Below are 6,879 nucleotides of genomic sequence, written 5' to 3'. Positions count from 1 at the left end.
TTTAATCTTCTTTGAGGGTTCATTATCAACGGCATGATCTCTCTCTTGCCTTATATTATCCCTTGGTTGACGCTTCTTTCATCTTAGAGGACATTCACCAAAGGACAAATTGATTAAACAGTGATTTGGTAACTAAAATGTGTAAACAAAAAATGGCTAGTAAAAGTGGCAAGATAAGCATTTCTTTGTGTTGCATTACATGTGTTCAAATCGGACGTTAATTTGAACACAAGGGAATTGGGACATTTCATACTCAAAAGTGATGAAATGTGCCACTTTCCTAGGTCTCCGTTGCCCTTGATCATGCATGATAGGGTGATGGCATTTGAGTCTTGTTTAGCTTCATTGAACTTGTACAAATTGGTCCCTTAGCCGTCATGCATGGAAAATTGCTTGATTGATGGTTTGAGGGCCAAGTGTATCACTCCTTTGAGCTTGTGTTGATGATAAGGGTTGATACATAGTACAAACAACCTATGAGAATACCTCTTCTTTGCCCTATTTGCTCTCTGTTGCAGCAAAAAAAGGAGCATCACCAGTGGCCGACCGGCCACTGCCACTAGCTGGCAGGCCACCACTGTTGAACGGCACCCCTTGCTGGTGGCCGATCGGCCACCAATGAATTTTGAGCAGTGTGCTTGCGAAGCATGGCAGAGTTGATCTGGAGAAGGAAACAGTGCAAGGGTAGTGCGAACAGAGGCATTCGGGGGCAGACAGAGGATGTTCTTTGGGTGGAAACCAAGCATGCATGGGCCTTCCTCGCATCCTGAGACGAGTTATCTTGTTAATTAGTTTAATTTAATTATCTTATGATTAGCCTATGTTGTAATTCAATTAGTTTGTGTTGTAATTATTTAATTAGTTAGTTGTAACTAATTAATTTGTGTTGTAATAATTAGTTAAACTAGTTTAGTTAATTAATTTGAGTTTTGTAATAATTAGCTTAGTTAAGTAGTGTAGCTTAGCTTTTTGTTCATTTAGACCCTCCTTCACAAGGGTGTAATGTTATAATAAGTGTGCGTGCGTGTGTGTATGTCTTCCAACCCCACGTCTTTCTCCATTTTATTTACCCGCTTTTGATGGTTAGATTAGGAACATGTTTCAATTAGCATACCTTATGCCTTATGCTTGCATCCATTCATTCGTATTGCATGCACCGAGACTCGGCGCATCATTTAAACTGCATTGTCATTTCAATATCTTATTTGAATACGTGTTTAACCGCATGTTATCAAATTGCTTCATATGCTATATTAGTAGCCGAGCCTATTAATTGTATATTGCATGTGTTGCATTAGGAATCTTGTATAGTTAGGAATCATGCATATTTTTCTAACTCATATTTTATTGGCTTGGAGTACTAGGTGAGTTTTTATGCTACAACATACTTGCATAGATGTGAATGTTGCCATGTTTAGCATGCTTACCATGAGGCTATGTGCCTAAATGCTAAACTGTTTGAATGATTGTAGATGAAGGCTTGTTGTTTGAATTGGAACGATTCAACGAATGTAAGTTTTAAGCCCACTTTGTTGAGTGGAAAATCATGTTTTAAGGCCACTGTGTTTGGTGGCAAATCCACAACTTTAAGCCCACTTAAGGTGGCAAATTCAAACCATTTTCACAAACAAACATGAGTTGAATTGTTCCAAATTGAGCAAACTAGTCTATACTTGCTTATGCGCATCACCTAGTAAAGCTAGCTTAATAACCAGAATAAGGGCACATAATGTTTATAAATAATCATATCATGATTAGTAGAGGTCGATCTTTAATCGGGCGAGTGGGGGTGCTTAATTCATGACATTCCCCTCTCGTACCTAAGTTCCCGAGCCAAGGCAACTTTGGTGATAACGGACACGTGGCCTTTGGCACGAGTTATGGGTTTCCTAAATTTTTCCAAAAATAAAATATTTAGGTGCCGACTCTGTATCTGGCAAAGTAGTCCAATTTTGGCACTTTTGATTCAAAATCAATTTTCCAAAACGATTTACTGGATTTGGACTCTTTGGTGTTTATCAATTTCACATTGCACTTGTGAGATTAGATTCAGAACCGCGGGAGTCCGAATCATAGGGCTTCTTTCGAACCTTCTGAAAGGGGGTGCGAAAAAGTCAAGCTACAGTCAATGCCCAATCAATCTATTTCACGAGTAAACTAGGACACATTCTAGGGATGGGATTAGGACAAAGTGGCAGGCAATGTATTACTACAACCAATGAAGTACCTCATAACCCACTTGCATTCAGACTAGGGTATGCACCCACGGTTGATGACTGGAAAGGGAAAAATGAAGAGATCAGGGAGAGGATCAAGGCCAAGAGAACCGAGTGGTAGTTTGAGTTGGTTCATAAGCTAATTCATGGAACCTTGAACGGATGCTTTGTCTATTAAGGAGAAGACTTCTCTTTCAGTGGTTTTCCTGAGCCTTGGTTTGATCAAGTAGAGAGAAAGAGATACCCTGGGCTTGAGATATTCTTAGATCATCAGCTCTCTGACAGTGACGAGGAGTGGGTAGATCCTAGCATTGACATCGAACAAGACAGAGAAGTCAACTTGGAAAGCAACATAGAGGAAGTCCTAGATTTAACACTGGCTGATTTACTGATAGAGTCACATACTAGCGCTGAACCAATGAATTTGAGGGATATGACCATTGCCATGATCGGGGAAGAGGTACTTGCTGATTGCTCAAGTTTCATCATGGATGCAGTGAATGGCTCACAAATAAATTGGCATTTTGAAAAGAGTTGTATTGAGAGTTCTGAATTGGTTGTTGAGTCTGAGTCTAAGTCTGGTGGGCCTGTGGGGTTGGAGTCAGATTCAAGTTTGTCTAAGCTGTCTAAATCTTCTTTTTCTTTCTCTTTTGAGTATGTTGTAACTTGTGAGCCCCAGGTTTTGAATGAAGATGTTGTGCTTTCCGCTTACTTTTCTGTGCCCATAGTTCATAACATTGACCAAAATTTTCAAATCTTGATAAAAAAGAAGATGAAGAAATTCCTTAGGCTTTGAAAAATTTAATCAACTGGGAGGAAGAAATGCGTGCTAAGCCATTAGTGGATGAAATTGTTTTTGTAAATACGGGTACTGAGAAAGATCATCACTTGATTCAAATTGGTTTTACATTGTCTTTAAAGGAACGTGAACAATTAGTTGCTTTATTAAAAGAATTCAAAGATGTTTCTGCATGGTCCTATGAAGACATGCCAAGAATTGACCCTGAGATTGTACAACATAGGATCCCTCTCGACCCTGAGGCCCGACCTGTCAAACAGAAGCTTAGGAGAATTTGTCAAGATTGGGCCTTGAAAATTAAAGAAATGGTTACCACGCAAATCAATGTTGGGTTTTTGCTCATATCAACGTATCCTATTTGGTTAGCCAATATTGTTCCAATTCTGAAAAAAGATGACAGAATCCGAGTTTGTGTTGACTTCTGGGATTTGAATAAGGCTAGTTCAAAAGATGATTTCCCATTGCCACATATTGACGAATTAGTAGATTTCACTACAGGGCATACCTTACTGTCATTCATGGATGATTTTTCAAGGTATAACCAGATCCTTATGGCTCCAGATGACAGAGAAAAGACAGCATTTACCACACCATGGGGGACATACTGCTACAGGGTTATACCATTGGGTTTAAAGAATGCCGGGGCCAGTTATCAAAGAACTGCTACCACTCTTTTGCATGATATGACCCACAAGGAAGTTGAGGTGTATGTAGATGACATGATTGTCAAGTCCAAAGATTGGGAAAGCCATTACACTGCATTGAAGAAATTCTTTGAGAGAATTAGGGAATACAGGCTAAGGCTGAATCCTCAAAAATGCACCTTTGGGATAACTGTGGGCAGGATGTTAGGATTTCTGATCACACAGTGGGGAATTGAAGTTGATCCATCTAAAATTAAGGCCATCTTAGAAATGCCGTCACCAATGACTGAAAATGAGGTGCGGGGTTTTCTAGGAAAGGTGCAATCATAAGGAGGTTTATTTCAAAGCTAACCTTGACTTGTGAACCACTATTTGGTCTCCTAAAGAAAAAGAAGAAGTTCCAATAGGATAATCGATGTCAGTTTGCGTTCGAACAAGTCAAGTAATATTTGCGGAATCCACACGTGTTATCATCGCCTAAGCCAAGGAACCCGCTGATCTTGTACTTATCAATGACCAAATCAACTATAGGACGTATGCTTGCACAAGAGTCGGATGAGAAAGTGGAGAAGGCCATCTACTACTTAAGTAAAAAGATGCTTGAATATGAGACCCGCTATACTTCTTTGAAAACAGCTTGCTTAGCTTTGGTATGGGCCACCAGGAAGTTGAGACACTACCTGTTAGCTCACTCAGTAATTCTAGTTTCAAGATTAGACCCAATTAAATATCTCTTTGAGAAACTAGCACTTACCGGTAGGCTAGCTCATTGGTTGCTTTTGCCTTCTGAATTTGACCTTAATTATGTCACTCACAAATCTGTCAAAGGAAGGGTCGTAGAAGAATTTTTGGCTAATCACCCAATTAAAGGAGGAGAAGATGTGGAGTACTCATTCCCAGATGAAGAGGTCATGCAAATGGAAGAAGACACTTGGAAGTTGTACTTGATAGAGTGTCCAATCAATTTAGCTATGGGATAGGCGTGTTGCTCATAGCGCCAGATGATTCCCATATTCCCTTAGCTTTCAAACACGATTCAAGGTATCTAACAACCAAGCAGAGTATGAGGCGTGCATTGCCAAATTGAAAGCAGCCCTGGAACTAGGGGCAATAAAGTTAGATGTGATCGGGGACTCGAACTTGGTTGTCTCTCAAGCCAATGAAGATTGGAAAGTTAAAGAGGAAAAAATGAAAGTCTATTATCAGACCTTGGGCATGTTGATCCCGAGGTTCGAAAAATTGACTTTTACCCGCCTGGCAAGTGAGAACAACCGATTTGCTGATGTGTTGAAAACCTTGGCATCAATGATAGATATACCGGTCAGGGTCATGATGCGTCCGATCCTTATAGAACAAAGGTACGCCCTGTGTATGAAATGATAACCGTAACGGAAGTTCAAGATGAAAACCCTTGGTACTTTGATATTTGGAATTTTCTAGAAAGTGGTACATACCCATATGGGGCAAATGCCAAAGATAAAAGAGAGATACGGTGTCTAGCCACTCAGTTTGTCATTTGTGGAGATAAGTTATACAAGAGAAGACATCTGGGAATGCACAAGCTGTGTGTAGAGGAAGAAGAGGCAAAGTGTGTCATGAAAGCCATCCGTGGAGGAGAGTGTGGAGTCCATATGAACGGTATAATGCTAGCCAGAAAAATCCTTAGACAAGGATACTACTGGTTAACTATGGAAAGTGATTGTATCAACTTAGTTAGGCGATGCCACAAATGTCAAATCCACGCCAATCGCATGAACATCCCGCCATCCAAACTCTACAACATGACTTCGCCTTGGCCTTTCTCAGTCCGAGGCATAGATGTCATCGGGGCAATCACATCAAAGGGTTCAAATGGGCATTAATTCATCGTGGTTGCCATTGACTATTTTACTAAGTGGGTTGAAGCATAGTCGTATTTAGTGTTGAAAGCATCACACGTGGCCAAATTCATCAAGAACAACATTATCTGCAGATATGAGGTACCAAACGAAATAATTTCAGACAATGGCTCACACTTCAGGGGAGAAGTGGTAGTTCTACTTGAAAAATATAATGTGGCTTTTCACAAGTCATCAACATAATAACCACAAACTAATAGAGCCGTTGAAGCTACAAACAAGAACATCAAACCATTTTGCATAAGATGATGGAAACTTACAGAGATTGGCAAAACAAACTGCCTTTTGCACTTTGGGGATACAGGACATCAATCCAAATGTCTACAGGGGTAACCCCTTACTCTTTGGTATATGGAATGGAGGCTGTTTTGCCGATTGAGTTGGAAGTGCCTTTGTCACGACCCAAACCCACCCCTGTAGGTTAGGCATCGTAACCGGCCAGTAATCCGTGGATTACCAAAGGCCTCTGAACAGATAAACACATAATAAGGGGCTACGGAAGCAATAATACAAAATAAACAAGGTCCAATGAGCTGTGGTAACGTACATGAGACAGTAGATTTCAAAACTTATATATATACATAAGTATGCCGGTCCAAGATCCCATATTTACAAAACATTTACAAGAGTGTATTTCCCAAGATCTGACTTTACAAAACAGACATGAACCAGCATAAGTACAAAAACAACCATAAAATTGGACTTCAATCGGAACCGCCTCGGGAGGCACAACGGTTGGCTGACAAAACAAAACAGAAACGAAGGCCGTCAACTCTGGCCCTGGTCACGCGCCGGCTCACCCACATATATAATATAAACTGTGAGTGAAAGCCCAGTGAATAATAACAGAGTAAAGGGGTTTCAATGAATGAGTCCGTACAGATTCAGAAATCATAATTCAGATTTGTGCCAAATTCATAATTTGTCCAGATCACATACAGAAATCATAAGGCATGCTTAAGTTTACGTGATATATCCATGAACATTAACAGAGCAGATACAGAACAGATGCAGACACGTGAAGGTCACGAATGACCAGTTCCATAAAGGAACCTCCGGATCCGGGTAACAGAACAGAAGCTGAGCCCCCATGACAGGGCCTCCGGTACGGGTAACAGAGTGCTGACATATTAAGCTCGATAAAGGAACCTCCGATACCGGGTAATAGCTAACAGATATCACATGATGCTAACGATGTCACGAATAGATATCAAAAATTTGACAATCATTCATTGTACAGAACATTCATTTCAGAAAACAGATCTCATTTTGTCACACAAAAAATAAGTACAGTTGAACATAAGTTTACTAAGTTATTACTC

Source organism: Camellia sinensis, chromosome 11 (assembly GCF_055761805.1).
Source record: "Camellia sinensis isolate YWXY chromosome 11, ASM5576180v1, whole genome shotgun sequence".
Classification (NCBI taxonomy): domain Eukaryota; kingdom Viridiplantae; phylum Streptophyta; class Magnoliopsida; order Ericales; family Theaceae; genus Camellia; species Camellia sinensis.
This window is presented reverse-complemented; position numbering follows the sequence as displayed.